Source organism: Lynx canadensis, chromosome E1 (genome assembly GCF_007474595.2).
Source record: "Lynx canadensis isolate LIC74 chromosome E1, mLynCan4.pri.v2, whole genome shotgun sequence".
In the NCBI taxonomy this organism is placed as follows: domain Eukaryota; kingdom Metazoa; phylum Chordata; class Mammalia; order Carnivora; family Felidae; genus Lynx; species Lynx canadensis.
In genome coordinates, this window is record NC_044316.2 from 1,528,797 (window position 1) to 1,547,303 (window position 18,507).

Sequence of the window (18,507 nt, forward strand, 5' to 3'; positions counted from 1 at the left end):
ATTTCGGGGCACCTGTGGAGGGGGGTGGGGATGCTCAGTTGGTTGAGCAGCAGGCTCTTGATTTCCATTTCGGGTCATGATCCCAGGGTTGTGGGATCCAGCCCCGTATTGGGATCTGTGCTGGGCATGAAGACGGCTTGGGATTCTCTAAAATGAAAAGGAAAATAAAAATATACTTAAAAGAAGAGATTTCTGCATTTCAATCTAAGTAAATTTTACCTCAAAAGAAAAAGTGTAAACAGACGCTCCTCTAGGCTTAAGGACCCGTACGCTGCAGTGCTTCGGGGAAGGTGGAATGCTGTTTGTAATTACCTTGAAATGCACCCAAAGCCAAGGCCGCTGTAGAGCCGGCACTTCAGCCCAGAGAGTAACGTGGAGCTCCACGCCACCACCCCAAGCGCAGGCAGGTCGGGGTCTGCAGCGCCGGCTGCCTCCCCTCTGCCCGCGCACTTCCAGGCGAGAGGGAACCGGGGAGCATCTTTCGGCACAGGGCTCAGGGAGGGAGGCTGGAGCCGGCCTCCCTTTCGAGGCAAAGCAACTCCGTCCATATTCTCAGCAAATGTCTCAGGCTCTCGGCGGCACAAGACCCCCTCCCGACCCAGGAGGACGCTCCCTGACCTCGCCCTGCGGCCCTCTCCAGAGCGGTGGCGACCGCGCAGCCGGGCCGCCGGCCTGGAAGCCTCTTCCACCGCCCTCCGTGGGCGCCACGTGTGCGGGGCCTCACCACGCCCCCTCCCGCCTCGGGGCCCGAGCATGTGATCCAGCGCGGCCAATCAGAGGTTCTCACTCCCTCGGGCGCAGAGACTGATTGGTTGATGCTGTTGGGAGCGGAGCAGGTGCTCTCCGCCAGAGGGGGTGCGAGTGCGCAGGGTGGACCCCGCCGCGGAGGCCCCGCCCCAGCTGAGAGAAGGTGAGGGTCCACACCCGAACGGCTCGCTTCCAGCGCCTGTACGCAGCCCTGCTTGGATGTAGGCGCGACCTCCGGGTTTTTTAGTAACAGGACCCCATCTTCACATGCTTTCAGCTCTGCCGCGCAAGGCCCGTCCCCGCCCTCGCTGCCTACCCTTGGCCTTACTTTCCTCTGGCTGTTGCAAAAGCCGCCTGACTCCTCTTCTCTCCCAGTGCAGCCACCACCTGCTGTCACAGCGAGCTTTCTAGAACACAAAGTTGATTAGATCAAGGCCCTGCTTTAAATCCTTCAGTGGCTCCCTTGTGCTCAGCAAGATAACCCACACACACCTTCGCACACCATGCAAGGCCCGGATAACCTGCTCCCCACAGGCTTCGTTTCAGTGCCCGCTGTCGCCCCGGTCCCACAGTCTGACCCTGGGAAACCATTTGCAGCTCTCGCACCTCCAATGCCCTCCCCCCAAAGCATCAAAATGGCGCCAAGGCTTTGTTCTGCTGGGAACACCCTTTTTCCTCCTTCCCCACCTGATGCACTGTGACTCCCCTAAACTTAGCACCCAAGGGGAGCCTGGCTTTCTCTCGGAGGTCTCTCCTCCCTGGGCTGGGGGACCCTTCCTCAGCATTTCCCTCGCACTTTTCACAGTGCATGACTCCCCTCGCCTTCCGGTTATACATCTTTCCTTCCCATTGGGTACTGCGCCCCTCAAGGGCGAGGGTTATGTCTTAGGGCGAGTCTAGATTCAGGTATGCCCAGGACGGTTTTGGCTTTCGTTCGATGTCTCCTTGTAATGACTAGCACCCCCCTCTCCACTCTCAAAAGTGTCCCGGTTTGGACGATACATTATATGTTCACCCTAATTATCCAGCGTCTGCACAGAGTGGGGGTCACCGTTATTTTCCAAATGAATGCATGAATAAGTGATCCTTCCTAGGGCTCATTTTCTTCTATCAAATAAATAGCTGAAGTAGACAATCGCCAAGTTCTGTACCGCTTACCGTGAGTCAAATAAAGTCAGTAATCCAAAAGGCTAAGACCAGAAGTTCTGATTTAGTTTCGCTTTGAAAAGGACCCTCCCTACAGAATTCCAGGTTGGAACCTATTCACGCCTGGCTCAACCACCTTAGAACCCATTACCTGCCGGGAGTCTGACTGTTGACACATTAAATACCGCAGGTTCCACCGAAGACACAGTTCCCTCGGTTAGCTCCACTGGAGGCTGGAAAATCTCCAGACAGCAGATAAAAACCCGTTTACGTGTGTTCGTGACATGCGTGTTGCCTCAGGAGTATCCTTACAGCTCACACGCGTGTCCCGAGTTGTGATGGGCTTGCGTCCCTCGCTGTTTCTTCCGCCCTCCCTGAGTGCGCGTGCAAATGCTCTGCCGAGCTGCGGAATAAAACCTCACCTCCGTTCATCCCGGGCTTGCAGAAGCCCTCCACTATAAACCTGCAGGTAACCCGCGACTGTGGCCACATTTTGTTTGAGTAGAGCTGCGTGTGCCAGTCACTGCGTGCAAAACCACTGTAAGAAGCAGCCAGTTCCTATGGCTACGTCTTGATCCTTCGATTGTAAAACTCAGTTTTTATGTTTACCCACATCTCGCTGCCAAAATTTAGCACAGTTAAAGTTTTAGATCAGCTACAGTTGAACAGTTTAAATATGCCGCAATGAGGAAACGACACTAAATTGCTTAAAATGACCTTGGTCACTTACGAAGTGACCCATAAACTAAGACCATGTGCATTTTTTTTTAACAGTAGATGACTCTACATTTAAAAACCATTTTTTAATGATTTTTTTCTTATTTTTGAAAGAGAGAGAGACAGCATGTGAGCGGGGGAGGGGCAGAGAGAGAGGGAGACGCAGAATCTGAAGCAGGTCCCAGGCTCTGAGCTGTCAGTACAGAGCCCGACACGGGGCTCGAACTCACAAAAGGTGAGATCATGCCCCCCCCCCTTTTTTTTCCCCCACAATTCATTATCAGTGGAACATAGCTTTGGTCTTTTGTTTTTGTTTGTTTGTTTAAGGTTTTATTTTTTAGTAATCTCTATACCCAACATGGGGCTCAAACTCAGGGCCCTGGGATCAAGAGTTGCACGCTCCACTGACTGAACCAACCAGGCACCGATGGCTTTGGTTTTAATAAAAATTGCAGAAGGTGGTATTTACGAAAAATGACATTTTCCTGATGGTAAAAAAAAAAAAAAAAAAAACTTATTTGCATAGCTGGTACATTTCTGCCTCCCATGAGGTACCAAACAAAAATAAATCTCCCAACACATTTAATGTCCTCTCCACAATGCTATTCTCAGTGACCAAGATAAACTTCCTCTGAGAACATTAAAAAGAAATACTACCCTGCCTTTCCCACTATTGTTTAGAAAAGATATTCAACCAATATTTCATAGATCAAAAATCTCTGTTGTATCACTGTCCTAGTTTATTTTTATTTTATTTTTTAAAAATTTTTTTTTCAACGTTTTTATTTATTTTTGGGACAGAGAGAGACAGAGCATGAACGGGGGAGGGGCAGAGAGAGAGGGAGACACAGAATCGGAAACAGGCTCCAGGCTCCGAGCTATCAGCCCAGAGCCCGACGCGGGGTTCGAACTCACGGACCGCGGGATCGTGACCTGGCTGAAGTCGGACACTTAACCGACTGCGCCACCCAGGCTCCCCTTATTTTATTTTTTTAATGTTTATTTATTTTTGAGACAGAGGGAGACAGAGCATGAGTGGGGGAGGGGCAGAGAGAGAGGGAGACCCAGAATCCGAAGCAGGCCCCAGGCTCTGAGCTGTCAGCACAGACCCCAATGCGGGGCTCGAACCCACAAACCGTGAGATCGTGACCTGAGCTGAAGTCAGATGCTCAACCGAATGAGCCATCCAGGTGCCCCTCACTGTCCTAGTTTAAAGTAATTCCACAATTCTTCACAATTTGAGATTTGCCAGAAAAAAAAGAAAACCTATATACAGATTTCTTTTTAACTTTTTTTTTTTAACATTTATTCATGTTTGAGAAAGAGAAAGAGACAGAGAGCAAGCAGGGGAAGGAGGGGCAGAAAGAGAGGGAATCCGAATCCCAAACAGGCTCCAGGCCCTGAGCTGTCAGCACAGAGCCCGACGCGGGACTCGAACCCACAGACCGTGAGATCATGATCTGAGCCGAAGTCGGACACTTGACCGACCGAGCCACCCAGGCACCCCAAGATTTTTTTTTAAAGTTCAGCTTTAGGGGCGCCTGAGTGGCTTAGCAGGTTAAGTGTCTGACTTCAGCTCAGGTCATGATCTCATGGTCCGTGAGTTTGAGCCCTGCATCGGGCTCTTGCTGACAGCTCAGAGCCTGGAGCCTGCTTCAGATTCTGTGTCTCCTCTCTCTGCCCCTCCCCTGCTTGCACTCTCTCTCACTCTCTCTAAAATAAAACAAAACGTTAAAAAATGAGTCAGTTTTATCCACTTTGGAGAATTGGGCAGCCAACTGGCAAAATTGAAAATGTGGACACCCACGTGACTCGGCAACCCCAATTCAGCAAACAGACCCAGGAACAGTGGTTTTTGCACCTTTTGGTACCATGTCTCTGTTACACTCTTAAAAATGAGGACACCAAAGAGGTTTTGCTCATGCAGAAACTATTGGTATTTACCTTATTGGAAATTAAAACGGAGAAAGATTCAAAATATTTATTAGTGCGTTAAAAATAACAATAAATCCAGCCATGTTAATATAAGTAACATTTTTATTAAAATAGTTACGTGTCCTCAAACAAAAGCAGTTAGTGAGAAGAGTCTCCTTGTGTCACAGTTTTGTAAGTCTCTTTAATGTCTGGCTTAATAGAAAACATTCTCATATCTGCTTCCGCAGTCAATCCACTGCAATATTAATACCATGTAGCCTCGGGAAATCTCCACTGTCCATTTATGAGACAGTAAGCACAAGTAAGGGCAAAAACATGTTAGTATTATGATGAAAATAGTTTTGATTTCAGGGTCCAGGCCACGCTTTGAGAACCACTGCGCTAACGAAACTCAAGCACGTATCTAAAGATGTTCTTTCCAGTATTGTTTACTATAACGAGAAAGTGCGATCAGTCTAGTCTATGCATCTGTCCAAATGTAGAAGCCACAAGATCCGTGGGGGCCCCGCTGCTGCCTTGCTCGCCCCGGTATTTCCAGTGACTTAGCAAGTGTTGGCGTGTGGTGGGTGGAAGGAGGGAAGGAAGTGAGAGAGGCAGTGAGGGAGAAAGGGACGAAGTATAACTATTGTTCTGCAACTTGCTTTAAAATTTAACTTGAGGGACGCCTGGGTGGCTCAGTCGGTTGAGCGTCCGACTTTGGCTCAGGTCATGATCTCACGGTTTGTGAGTTCGAGTCCCGTGTCGGGCTCTGTGCTGACAGCTCAGGGCCTGAAGTCTGCTTCGGATTCTGTGTCTCCCTCTCTGCTCCTCCCCTGCTCACGCTCTCTCTCTCTCAAAACTAAATAAAGATTAAAAATAAAAAATTTTAAAAATTTAACTTGAGGGGCGCCTGGTGGTTCAGTGGGTTAAGCATCCGGCTTCACCTCAGGTCATGATCCCACAGTTTGTGAGTTCGAGCCCCGTGTCAGTCTCTCTGCTGTCAGCACAGAGCCCGCTTCAGATTCTCTGCCCACCTCTCTCTGTCCTCCCCCACTGTTCTCTCTCTCTCTCTGAAAATAAATAAAATAATAATGAAATAAAATTTAACTTGATTTTACGGACTTTTATTTCACAAGGTAGACTTTTAGTCCACAAGGTAGGAATGGCGTAAAGCCATGTGGTTCTCTTGGAACTAGTAAGTTTATTTTCTATTGTCTAAAAATAAAGATGTATTTAAGATGTTTTGATCTGTTAAATCACCACCGGCAAGAAACCACTGCCACCTCGTGGTCCACACAACATGGGCAAAATGGCCTTTGCTGTTAAGGAAAAATAACTGAATATTTTGCCCATATTTTATTTGGGGGTTATTCTGTAATTCAGACAGAAAATTGAGCGATTTACTTAAAGGGCTTTTTGGAAACGACATAACCATTATCACCCCTGTAATCTGCATGGACACTGGAGGATTTTCTTAAGACGGTTTAGGTAAATTTGTTAACATTTCTCAGACCAAACGGCAAAACAATGTTGAAAGCAACTTAATAGGTTATCTTCTGTATTTAATGATCTTTTTCTTTCTCTCCCCTTTCATGATTTTGCCTTGTCTCTCACATACAAGGCGAGAGATTTTTTTTTTTTTTAAGGCGAGAGATTTTTAAGACAGCGTGCAGAAAAAATGGCAGTGCATAGTAACTGCTCAATAAATGTTTGCTGCTGATTCTAGAACATTAGGAGCCACAGTGAATTATGAAGGTTTTGAAGGCAACTTACAATCATTGCATTGACAATGAAAAGATTCAAAAGATTACATCGGGTGATGTAAACATAGTATGGTCAAACAGAAATACTGCACAATGACAATTTATCACAAAGTAAAACGCCAACTCTTCCAACAAAAGAAGGATTTCACAAAGTACATGAAAGTGATGGGGGAAACTGCTTGAATCACAAGCGAAGCCATTGACAGATGAGAATAGGACAGAGAAAACTGACACGAAGCCGAAAATGTGATAGCGATAATGATTCATGTTCCGCATTACACGTGACCCCCAAATTTACTGGCTGAAAACAACAATCGTTTCATTATCTGCTTCTACAGGGAAGAATTCGCAGGAGGATGGGCTGGCTCTCAGGAGGTCGCAGTGGGTTGGGGCTCCCAACCCTCACAGGTTACCCCGCCCAGGTTAACCCCCAGCAGGTGTCTGTTGCCCTTGGGATAAAGCCAAAGAGAGCGCGTGTGGCTGTGCAGCCTCCGGGCGCACCCGGCCGTCCGCCCACGCTGGCCCAGGCTGGACACCTGCTACTTTCCCCGCCCCAGGAACGGTCTCCTTTCTCTAAACCTGACACCTGTCTTCTCTAGCCATCAACCTGAGAGGTCTCCTAGCAACGCGGCTCCCTGCTGCATCCCCGCGGGAATCCAAGCTGGCCAATCAGAGTGCCTCATCCGCTAGATACAGTGATTGGCCCGGGACTGGGCATGTGACCCACGCAGAGCCAATCAGAGTCCTCTCCCTGTGAATTGCGGCCCATGAGGTCCTGAGCACTGAACCTTCTCTCCACGGGGAACCAACTGTATGAGGTCAACACAGAGAAAAGCAAAATTAAGAGATGGCGTCCTTATGACAGAGTTTAAATCCCTGAATCCTGGCCTTTCCCGAAGTCAGTCTACCCCTGTTCCTGCTCCAGGAGCCGAGTTGTGTTGTTAGCGATGGGTTTTTATTACTTCCTAGTCCTTCGTGAGCCCGGCCCTTCCAGAAAGCCCGATTTCAGAAAGCCTTCGCAGACTGTCCTTTTATAAGCTCTTAGGGGCAGTATGCACTCTCCACAGCACCCATGGCAGTTCTCGTTTTATATACATTTGTGGAATTGCTTAAATAGCTCCTCCACGTGATTTCAAGTTCCATGAAAGGGCCTTGGGTTTGGCTCAACGTTCATCACATCACCAGTGCCTGGCAGGGAGTGGGCACTCCATAGATATTTGTGGGACAAATGCATTCCATGATGAATCCGCGCTGCTGACAGGGGAACCATGTTAAGCCCAGAAGGCATCAGAAAGAAGAGTTCTTGGGGTGCTTAGGTGGCTTAGCTAAGCGTCAGACTTCAGCTCAGGTCATGATCTCACGGTTCATGAGTTGGAGCCCCACATGGGGCTCTCTGCTGTCAGCACAGAGGCCGCTTCAGATCCTCTGCCCCCCTCCCCGCCCCTCCCCTACTTGTGCGCTCCCTCTCTCTCAAAAATAAATAAAAACAAACAAACAAAAAAAGACACAGGATACTGTAGGCCTAGTTATTGTCAAACTAAGGTTATTTTTCCCTCAGCAAAACATTAAGACAGTAAGGAGTTTCTGGGGCGCCTGGGTAGCTCCGTCAGTTAAGCATCCGGATTTCAACTCAGGTCATGATCTCAAGGTTTGTGCGTTCGAGCCCCCTGTAGGGATCTGTGCTGACAGCTCAGAGCCTGGAGCCTGCTTCAGATTCTGTGTCTCCCTGTCTCTCTGCCCCTACCGGGCGCACACACTCTCTCTCTCTCTCAAAATTAAACATTAATAAATAAATAAGTGGGAGTAGGGAGTTCCTGGAGAAATGTCCTACTCTGCCTATCGCAAGTATTTGTCAATGGACTGCAGGTTATAAGGAAATTTAATTTTATCTGTCATTTCCTTATCACGATTTTGAGTGTCTGGCCTCACTTCAGAACCTGCCCTTTAAAACATCACCCTATCATTGTGTATCCAAGTCGCCAAACCTTTGACAGGGCATTGCAGATAGGATGCATCAGCAAATGAGGCCACAAAGGCTTGCGGGGCGGGGACTAAAAATTCGGAACAAATATGTACACCTGTTCGCTGGGGTCGCCCACTCGGACCCACGGGCCACAGCCTGGGCGCCAACGGGTCTAGGACCCGGGAGGATCAGCAGGTGCACGACTCTGCGTAGCGCACGTCCCTCCCTGCGTCTCGACCCGCACGAGACCCAGCGGGCGCAGCGGGGCTCACTGAGTCTGCGCAGAGGCTCTCCCAGGGCGGGCGAGACGCGAGCGCGGAGGGGCTCACCGAGTCTGCGCGGAGGCTACCCCCCCCCCCCCCGCCCCGCCCCACCCCACCCCACCCCGCCCCACCCCACCCCACCCCACCCCACCCCACCCCACCGCGAGCATCCGGGAGGTGGGGCGCGGCGGGGCCGGCCGAGTCTGCGCAGAGACGACCACCGGTAGGGTGCGATGCCGGCGCGCGAAGAGCTGGGGGTGTGCCCTGGCAGCCGAGGAGGGGGCCGCGGTGGAGCGGGAAGCGGGGTGGCCTGGAGGTGAGGCCCGCTACGTGCGTAGGGCCGGGGCCTGGCGCCTGGGCCCCTCCGGGAAGCGGGGCGGGGAGCGGACCCTCGGAGGTGCGGCCTGGGGCCGGCGGGGCTGAGCCCCGCCCCGGCCCCCGGCGAGCGCCGCCCGAGACCCGCCCCCGCCGCGTGTCCCCGTCGGGTCGGGTCCAGTTCCCTCCGGGGGCTGTGAACTGCCGGTCCTCCGGGCCCGCGATGACCCCGATGGCACAGGCCGCCCCTGCTCCGTGTCCTGCGCGGGGCCGGGAGCTTTCGTACGAGACCCGGTTCCTCCTGGAGTCACCGAAGCCCCAATGGGGGACCAGACTGGGCCCCGGGAGTGACCTGTGTGGGCCACACATGTTGTACTCGATCTAAAATATTCCTCCCGGGGCGGGGGTTGATTTCAGAGGAGCGGGGTGAGGCCACCCTCTTCCTTGGACAGGTCTGCATATCCTTTTATGAGTGAGTAGCTTCGAAAGTCCTCTCCTCTGGGAAGCCCTCCAGAATTGCCACCAGCATCTTTAAGTTTGTCGTCTTGTTTAGCTTGTGGAGCTAGTGCTTACTCATAAGCACGTACCAGCTTGTTTCACGTGTGTGAGTGAGTGTGTAAGTCTCCCGGGTCCCTCTCCAGGCAGGGGCTCGGTCTTTGTGGAGCATCACCTAGCGCACGCCCACACGAATATGAGTTTAAAAGGACTGACGTGGTGGTAAGTCACTCACTGAGTGGGCCTGCGACCTTGGGAAGTATTTGTGTAAGTAATAGGCTGGAAAAGGATGGCCCCTGGGCCAGGTAGGACTGTAGACACCCCACCCCCACCCCCCACCGCCCCCGCTCCTGCCATTTGTTTCTTATTTGAATCAATGGCCAGCATTTTCAAATGAGGAAATGTCTTTCACATCTCAGACAAGATCTAGATTTTAGCATCTCTTGAAAACTCAGATGTGGCCACGTGGGACCCACATGCCTTCGCGGGGCACTTAGCAGGAATAGAGTAGCGTCTGGGTCCTTTAGGTTCGGCATGAAATTTCCAGATTCCCCTGTCCCCACTCATCTCCGCTGGGTCCCTGACGGTAGAGCAAAGTGTCACGTCGTCATTTACCACCTAGCTTGCGTCACTCATTCGGATGAACTGCCTGCCTGGCCTCTTGCAACTAGTTGCATTCTTGACTCCAGGTGGAGAGGAAGGAGGAAAGACGTGCCCCCCGGGCACAGAGACAGCATGGGGGAAGCACGGTGTATGGGAACACCGGAAGATACCAGAGCTCAGGTTTGCTCTTAGGTGAGGGGTATTAGGCATTAATTGTGTCCCCCACCCCACCCCCCAAAAAGAGATATACTGAAGTCCTCATTCCAGTAGCTCGGAATGTGACCTTATTGGAAATAGGATCGTTGCAGGTGTAATTAGTTAAGATGGTGACATACTGGAGTAGAATAGGCCCCAGATTCAGTAGGACCGGTGGCCTTTTAAGAAGAGGGCCATGTGCAGAGACACAAGCAGGGAGAAGCCATGTGGAGGGGTCACAAGGACTGCCAGAGGTGTGAACGTTACCGTCGGAGCCCACGGAAGGAAGCCACCCAGCCAGCGCCTTCCTTTCGACTTCTGGCCTCCAGAACTGAGAATAGTTTCTGTTTGAAGCCGCCTAATTTGTGGCACTCTGTTACTGCAGCCCTAGGGTATAATGCAGCTCTGTGAGCCAAAAGAAGCTATTACTTCCTTTAATAGATGATTCAGGGGCGCCTGGATGGCGCAGTCGGTTAAGCGTCCGACTTCAGCCAGGTCACGATCTCGCGGTCCGTGAGTTCGAGCCCCGCGTCGGGCTCTGGGCTGATGGCTCGGAGCCTGGAGCCTGTTTCCGACTCTGTGTCTCCCTCTCTCTCTGCCCCTCCCCCGTTCATGCTCTGTCTCTCTCTGTCCCAAAAATAAATAAACGTTGAAGGAAAAAAAAAAATTTAAAACCACGATGCTAGATTGCCTCTTAAAAATTGCATCCTTTAGGGGCACCTGGGTGGCTTGGTTGGTTAAGCGTCCGACTTCAGCCAGGTCACGATCTCACGGTCCATGAGTTCGAGCCTCGCGTCAGGCTCTGGGCTGATGGCTCGGAGCCTGGAGCCTGTTTCCGATTCTGTGTCTCTCTATCTCTCTCTGCCCCTGCCCCTGCCCTGCTTGCATTCCCTCTCTCTCTCTCTCAATAAGCATTAAAAAAACAGGGGCACCTGGGTGGCGCAGTCGGTTAAGCGTCCGACTTCAGCCAGGTCACGATCTCGCGGTCCGTGAGTTCGAGCCCCGCGTCGGGCTCTGGGCTGATGGCTCGGAGCCTGGAGCCTGCTTCCGATTCTGTGTCTCTCTATCTCTCTCTGCCCCTGCCCCTGCCCTGCTTGCATTCCCTCTCTCTCTCTCTCAATAAGCATTAAAAAAACAGGGGCGCCTGGGTGGCACAGTCGGTTAAGCGTCCGACTTCAGCCAGGTCACGATCTCACGGTCCGGGGGTTCGAGCCCCGCGTCGGGCTCTGGGCTGATGGCTCGGAGCCTGGAGCCTGTTTCCGACTCTGTGACTCCCTCTCTCTCTGCCCCTCCCCCGTTCATGCTCTGTCTCTCTCTGTCCCAAAAATAAATAAACGTTGAAGAAAAAAAAAATTTAAAACCACGATGCTAGATTGCCTCTTAAAAATTGCATCCTTTAGGGGCGCCTGGGTGGCGCAGTCGGTTAAGCGTCCGACTTCAGCCAGGTCACGATCTCGCAGTCCGTGAGTTCGAGCCCCGCGTCGGGCTCTGGGCTGATGGCTCAGAGCCTGGAGCCTGTTTCCGATTCTGGGTCTCCCTCTCTCTCTGCCCCTCCCCCGTTCATGCTCTGTCTCTCTCTGTCCCAAAAATAAATAAAAAACGTTGAAAAAAAAATTTAAAAATAAAATAAAAATAAAAAATAAAAATAAAGAATAGATGATTCAGGAATTCACGGTAGGTTTGGGATCGTCTCGAAAGCATGATTTGAGAAAAACGTGTCATCTAACAGCACTCCCTTCATCCGCTGGAGCCAGAAAACATGCAGAGGTTTTCCAGTGACCCAAACCTGAGAAGGTTCTGGACTAAGCCGGGGTTGGAGAGGGCCAAAAGAGCAGTTTTCAGAGTCAGGTGGGAAAGAGGGGAGGGAGTCCAAGATGATTAGGACACGGCTGCTCACAGCATAGCCTACCTGAGTGACCTAGAGGGCTGGGTAAGCACAGGTGGCCCGACCAGTCCTCCACGGTCTCTGACTCAGTAGGTCTGGGATGGTGCTTGAGAATTTGCATCTTTACCAAGCTCCTGGGTGAGGCTGATGTTGCTGGGCCTAGAAACCCCTAGAATACAAACCCCCACGAGGGCAGGGACTTAGTCTTGTTCACCAGCGTGTCCCAGGGTCTAGAACAGTGCCCTGACGCTGGAGGATCACGACAGACACTTATTCGATGAAAACTGTTGGGGCAGAAATGGGGAGTAAGAAAGGGGAATAAACATAAAATGATGAGTTCATTTTTACCCGCTGGACTCATCATCCAGTGAGACACTGCACTAGAGCTGCGTCGTGAGTCTAGACTAAAGCGTGGGTGAGGAACAGGAGTTTCAGATTCATGCTTCATCCCACATAAAGGTGATAACCGAAGCCAGAGGTGATAAGGTCACAGATGTGTCCAATACAGACAGAGAGGACTTGGGGCTCAGCCTCGTGACACAGGTGATATAAGGAGAAATGGGGAAAGGTAGTAAAAAAGTAGAGTGGTTGGAATATCACACATTATGGAAGCCAAGGGAGAAAAGAATTTCCAGGATTAGTCAAGGGAAAGAGGGTCTGGTCTAATCACTGTCCCTAGGCAGCAACTGTGTGGTGCTGACTCCTTTAAGGGCCAGGTCACTATCTCAGGCCGTTCTGACCCCCTCTAGCATTCAGAGTCCCCAACACTGAAACTGCTGCTTCTTTAAATGCAGGTAATGGGTCTGACAGGTTCTGCCAGGCACTTAGCTCTTCAAAGGGAAACGCTTTGGCATTTTCTTTTACATCGGGGTTCATCATAAAAATTCAAACGCTCAAGCATGACTTGTTTGAACCAACATACCCAGGTCCTTTGTTTCTCCAACCCCACAGCTCAGAGGAAGCCAGTATTACGCTGCAAACCTTCTATGTATATTCTCTTATTTTCTTCATACCCTCAACTACACAGCTTTCTAGCGTCTTGAAAGCTGGGAACTATGTGTTTGTGTCTCCTCACCTTCAACCCAGCCCCAGATTCAGGTATATCTTTTGGCTCAAGATACGCTTGAATGAGTATCCAAGTTTATAATTGTCCAGTTTTATTACTGAAAACTCTATTCACCACAAGAACATAGTTTTCTTGCTTTTCTTTCCCCTCTAGATACAACTATAAACTATACATTGCAGGGGAAAAAAAAAACTCACCTTAAATTATATTCAGCTTGGGTGAGGTATCCATTTATTTCAAATTAAACTTGGTGGCTGGTTTCTAGTTAAACATTTTAATGGTTCCCATTTTAAAAGGTCATTTTCCTCTGAAAAGTAGTGCTTCATGTTACATCTGAATGTACTTCTTCTGTAGCACTTTCCTGGGATATCACCCCCCACCCCCGAATCACAGTTGTCTTACAACCACTTAGCTGGTACACACAAGTTTTGATAATTTGTATTTTGCTTGAAGATCATCCAGTTCATATAGATTTTCAAATAGGATACCCTAAAGCTGAATGTCATGGTCCCTAATTCTTTTCTTCTCTTCCAATTCTGTAGTTATGCTTTATTTCTCATCATCTATCCTTTTTTTTTAATGATTTTTTAATGTGTATTTATTTTTGAGAGACAGAGACAGAGACAGAGTGCGAACGAGGGAGGGGCAGAGAGAGAGGGAGACACAGAATCCAAAGCAGGCTCCAGGCTCTGAGCTGTCAGCACAGAGCCCAAGGTCAGGCTCCAACCCATGAACTGCGAGATCATGACCTGAGCTGAGGTTGGTGGCTTAACCCACTGAGCCACCCAGGTGCCCCTCATCATGTATCCTTTTTATTTCTTAATCAGGTTCTAAATAAGCTTATATATTACTATTTTCAAGGGAATCAGCATATGAATTTATGCCTTCTATTTTTAAAAAATGTTTATTTTTGAGAGAGAGAGAGAGAGAGAGAGAGAGAGAGAGAGAGAGAGTGTGTGTGTGAGTAGAGGAAGAAGGTCAGAGAGAGGGAGTCACAGAACAGGAAGCAGGCTCCAGGCTCTTAGCACAGAGACTGACCGGGGGCTCAAACTCACCAGCCAAGAGATCATGACCTGAGCTGAAGTTGCGCGTAGCCTGAGCCACCCAGGCGCCCCTGCCTTCTACTATTTTTGAATTTTCCATATCCTTAATTGAAGTTTTTAACCTTCATTAATTCACTCAGGCATATTTTGGGGGGCCTGATTTCACTGTGCTCTTAAAGTTGCTTTAGCTGAATTTTAAATTGTTTTATATCTGCATTTGATAACAGGGGAGGTGATTAAGGCTCTCCAGCGCGGCTGGGTCCCACAGATCTTACCCGGGAAGTGTTCCTTACAGTGCCTTCAAGACAGTTTGTAATTTTGCTTTTGATTTCGTCTTTCGACCCAGTGGAGTTCTTCTTCCTGCCGGTGTGCTCCAGTCCTCGTGCATTCTATGTGGACGCTCTGTGCGCCTGCACCTGCACAACGGGTGCTGGGGTGCAGGTTCCAGTCCCGGATTTCCAATCCTCCCCCACTCCCGCAGGCTGGCCCCGCAGATTTCACCTGCACAGGGGCTACTATATTGATCCGCGGGTTCAGGTGGGCCATCGAGAAGTTTCCGGCTGGGGCGCTGCCGCCTGTACCCTGAGCGCGGAGGAGCCCAGGAGGCGGGGCGCCGCGGGGCACGCCGGGCGGCGCCTCCCCGCTGGGCGGCTCCCTCCTGCTGCCCGCGCCTGGGGGCTTCTGGGAGGGGCGGCTGCGCAGGCGCACTGGGCCCCGGCTGGACTGAAGCGTCCGCGGGGGGCCGGGGAAGGGGTGACTGGCCAGGACGCCTGGCCACGGGACCTCCACGTGGCTGCTGTCTTCAGCCGAGGCGCCCCGCACCCCCCCACCTCAGGCGGTGGCCCTGGTGGGAGGGAGTCTGTGTGGCCTCCGGCGGCACCCTGGCTCTTACCTGCTGGATTTTCCACGCTGGACGCCTTTCTTGAGACCGCGACTTGCTGCGAGCAGCGCTGTAAACCGGGCCCTGTTGCAGATGCGGGGCGTTTGGACCATTCCGTAGATGGGATTATGATTTTACTTTTGCTGCGGCCACTGTGGAAGTTTGAGTGAAGATGGCGAAGTCATCTGGTCGTTGGCGGCCTCTCCACTACCTCCGAGAGAATCAACCCTTGAAAGCAGGCAAGTTACTTTGCACTGAAAGCCGTTCACCTCTGGGCTCCGATTCTGGAAACTTGGGCTTTGCAGCAAAGGTGATTCTTCGTTTGGGCTCCCGGAACACCTTTGCTTCTGCTGCTGTTTCCTTCTACAGCCTATGTCTGGTATTGTAGAAAACACTCTACATATCCATCTACCAGATTTCGAGTCTCTCCAAGCCAGGGACTCTTCGTGGAATAGGATCTTGGGGAGGGATGGGGAAGAAAGCATTGCAGGGTTTGCCGCTTTTTAGAAGCTGAGTGTGTGTTTAAGGAATGGAAGGGGGGGGGGGGAATAAGAACCAGAATGATTTCTTCTTCTGTCCCAGGGCGCCCCAGGAAGTCTCCAGCTGGTGTGGGCCTTCTCCAGAGCTAGAATGGCCGTGTCACTAACAGCCCCTAAGACTCTGGTCCATTGGGGTCAAGAGGAGATTACGAGGAGGAGCCGAAGCAAGAGGAAGAGACCTGAGAGTTGGAGACTAGGCTGCAAGGGAACTACTCTCCAGGTCCTCAGATCCTCCGCCAGTGCCTCCGGCGACTCTCCCACCAGGAGACTCCTGGTCCTGGGGAGGCCCTGAGCCCACGGTGGGTGCTGTGCTGTGAGTGGCTGAGGCCCGAGAGGCCCACCAAGGAGCAGATCCTGGAGTTACTGGAGCTCCGGTCCTGCGTGCGGAGACACCACCCCAGGGTGGAGAGGGGGCTGTGAAGTGTGCTGGAGCACTGAAAGGACTTGATGAAGCAGGACGGCGGTGGGAAGCGGACGTGTGGTCTGTCGTGGGAGCCAGGTGAGTGGCCTTCAGGCCGAACGGAGGGGCAGCAGCAAGGAAGCTGCCAAGCTCCACTCTCTCGGACCAGGCGGAGCGGTTCGTGTGTGTGCCTCTCTCTCTTCTGCCCTCAAGGCTTGAATGAGACTTTTTTTTTCCTATAAATACTTCTTAATTTATTTTTAAAAAATTGTGCTGTTAACCCTTTTGCGGGGCGACAAGCTATGTGAAGTCAAAAGTACAAAACTTTTTGTCCAACGTGATATTGAGAGTGCTTTTGACGTAGTTCACCGGTTTATCATCTGGATCAGTATCTACTGCGCAACGGGCAAAGGCTAGAATCCTTGAACCAAGCTGCGAAGATCTCAAGCTAAATAAGGCGGAAGAATCTGGAGAAACAGAAGAAGGGAATTCTTTCCCATCCAATGTGTACTCTTCAGACTGACGCATTCCTTCTATCAAGCCTTCTAAATTGTTAAATACGGTTTTCCAAACAAGCATTTAAACTTCGTTACACAGAAGAGTAACAAGAATGGTGTCCCACCAGACAAAAGGGAAAACAATATAAATATATGCGGAGCTCGGTGGGTAAGCCTGAATGTAGCACAGTCCTTCACATCCGATGGGGGCGATTCAACACGCAGCCAACAACATTCTAACCCCGTGCTTCGTCTCAGCTGGTTACTATGAAGCAAGGTGTAAATGTTTGGCCCCAGTTGGGCTTCAGAAATGGTTCTTTTTTTCACGACAAGCATGTCTGTCCCACTATCAATCTTTTTTTATTTTTTTCCTCCTTTTTTGCTTCCCCTTGCGCTGACTCTGACAAGGGTCTCCAGGTCTCCTTGGAAATTTCAGCCCTGGGCTTCAAGGCTGCTCTGTGCCACCTAACAAAGCATAACATCAAGTCTCAAGAAAAACTGTTTCCAAGTAAGTTCCCTGCATCCCAGTGCAAAGCTCAAAAATATTTAAAGGAATTTAGGGGCATCTGGGTGCCTGAAAGCCTCCGATTTCAGCTCAGGTCATGATCTTGAAGTTCGTGAGTTCGAGCTCCATGTCAGGCTCTTGTGCTGACAGCTCAGAGCCTGGAGCCTGCTTCAGATTCTTTGTCTCCCTCTCCCTCTGACCCTCCCCTACTCACACTCTGTCTCTCTCTCTCTCTCTCTCTCTCTCAAAAATAAATAAACGTTAAAATAAATAAAGGAATTAAAAAAAAAAACAACACCCAACAACATAAAATTTACAATGTGTGGGGCACGATACAAAATTAAAGGCATACAAAGAAACAGGAAAGTATGACCCATAATGATGGAAAAATCATCAATAGAAACATCCAGAAATGGTGCAGATGATACTATTAAACAGGACACTAAAAACAGTGTGCTCCATATGCCCCAAAAGGGAAAGGAAAACATGAGCCTGTACAGAGAGACACAGAAGACATTAGAAAGATGTAAACTGGGGGCGCCCGGCTGGCTCGGTGGAGCGTGCAACTCTTGATCTCAGGGTCATGAGTTCAAATCTCACGTGTGGTGTAGAGCTTACTGAAAAAAAAAAAAAAGATGTAAACTGAATTATAGAATTTAAAATATAATGTCTGAGATTAAAATATGCTGGATAGAAACTACCAAAATGAAACAGAATAAAAACACTTAAAAAAAAAAAAAAAAGATGAGCACATCTGTGAGCTGTGGGACTTCAGTCAACCAAACCTGTGTGCTGTTAGAGCCCTGGGGAAAAAGAGGAAAGCAGAAGACTACTTGAAGCAGTTGGGGCTGAGAGTTTTCTAGAACTGATGGCAACTCTACATCCACGGATGCACGAAGCATAGACCAACATCAAGCAAAAGACACGCAAAGAAAACTACACCAAGGCACAATCAAAATCAGATTGTTTGAAACCAGAAATAAATACGCAGACGGCATAATTGGCCAAGACATGGAATTTCATTTTAGACACAACGACTAAAGTTTTTAAGTAGAAAAAAGTATGGACTCTTTGGGGAAAATAACTATTCAGCACTTGGGGCACCTGGGTGGCTCAGTCGGTTAAGCATCTGACTTCGGCTGAGGTCATGATCTCACGCGTGGTTTGTGAATTCAAGCCCCACGGTTGAGTCCCGTGTTGGGCTCTGTGCTGACAGCTCTGAGCCTGGAGCCTGCTTGAGATTCTGTGTGTATCTCTCTCTGCCCCTCCCCAACTCGCGCTCTCTCCCAAAAATGAATAAACATTAAAAAAAATAAAGACTTAGCACTTGACAATGGATCCCAATTTGTAAGGGAAGAAGCCTTCCATGATAGACCTTCAAACACATTACATTCCACAACTTCAGTGTAAATCCACTGGTTAGACTTGACAAGGAAATGGTGTGCTAACAGCAGTTAGACCCCACGTCGACTCACAAGGGCTACTTAGCAGCTTCAAGGTGGATGGAATAATGTACATTTAAGATAAAACACAGCAAATAAAAATTAGTAGAGTGCAGAGGTTAAGGTGTA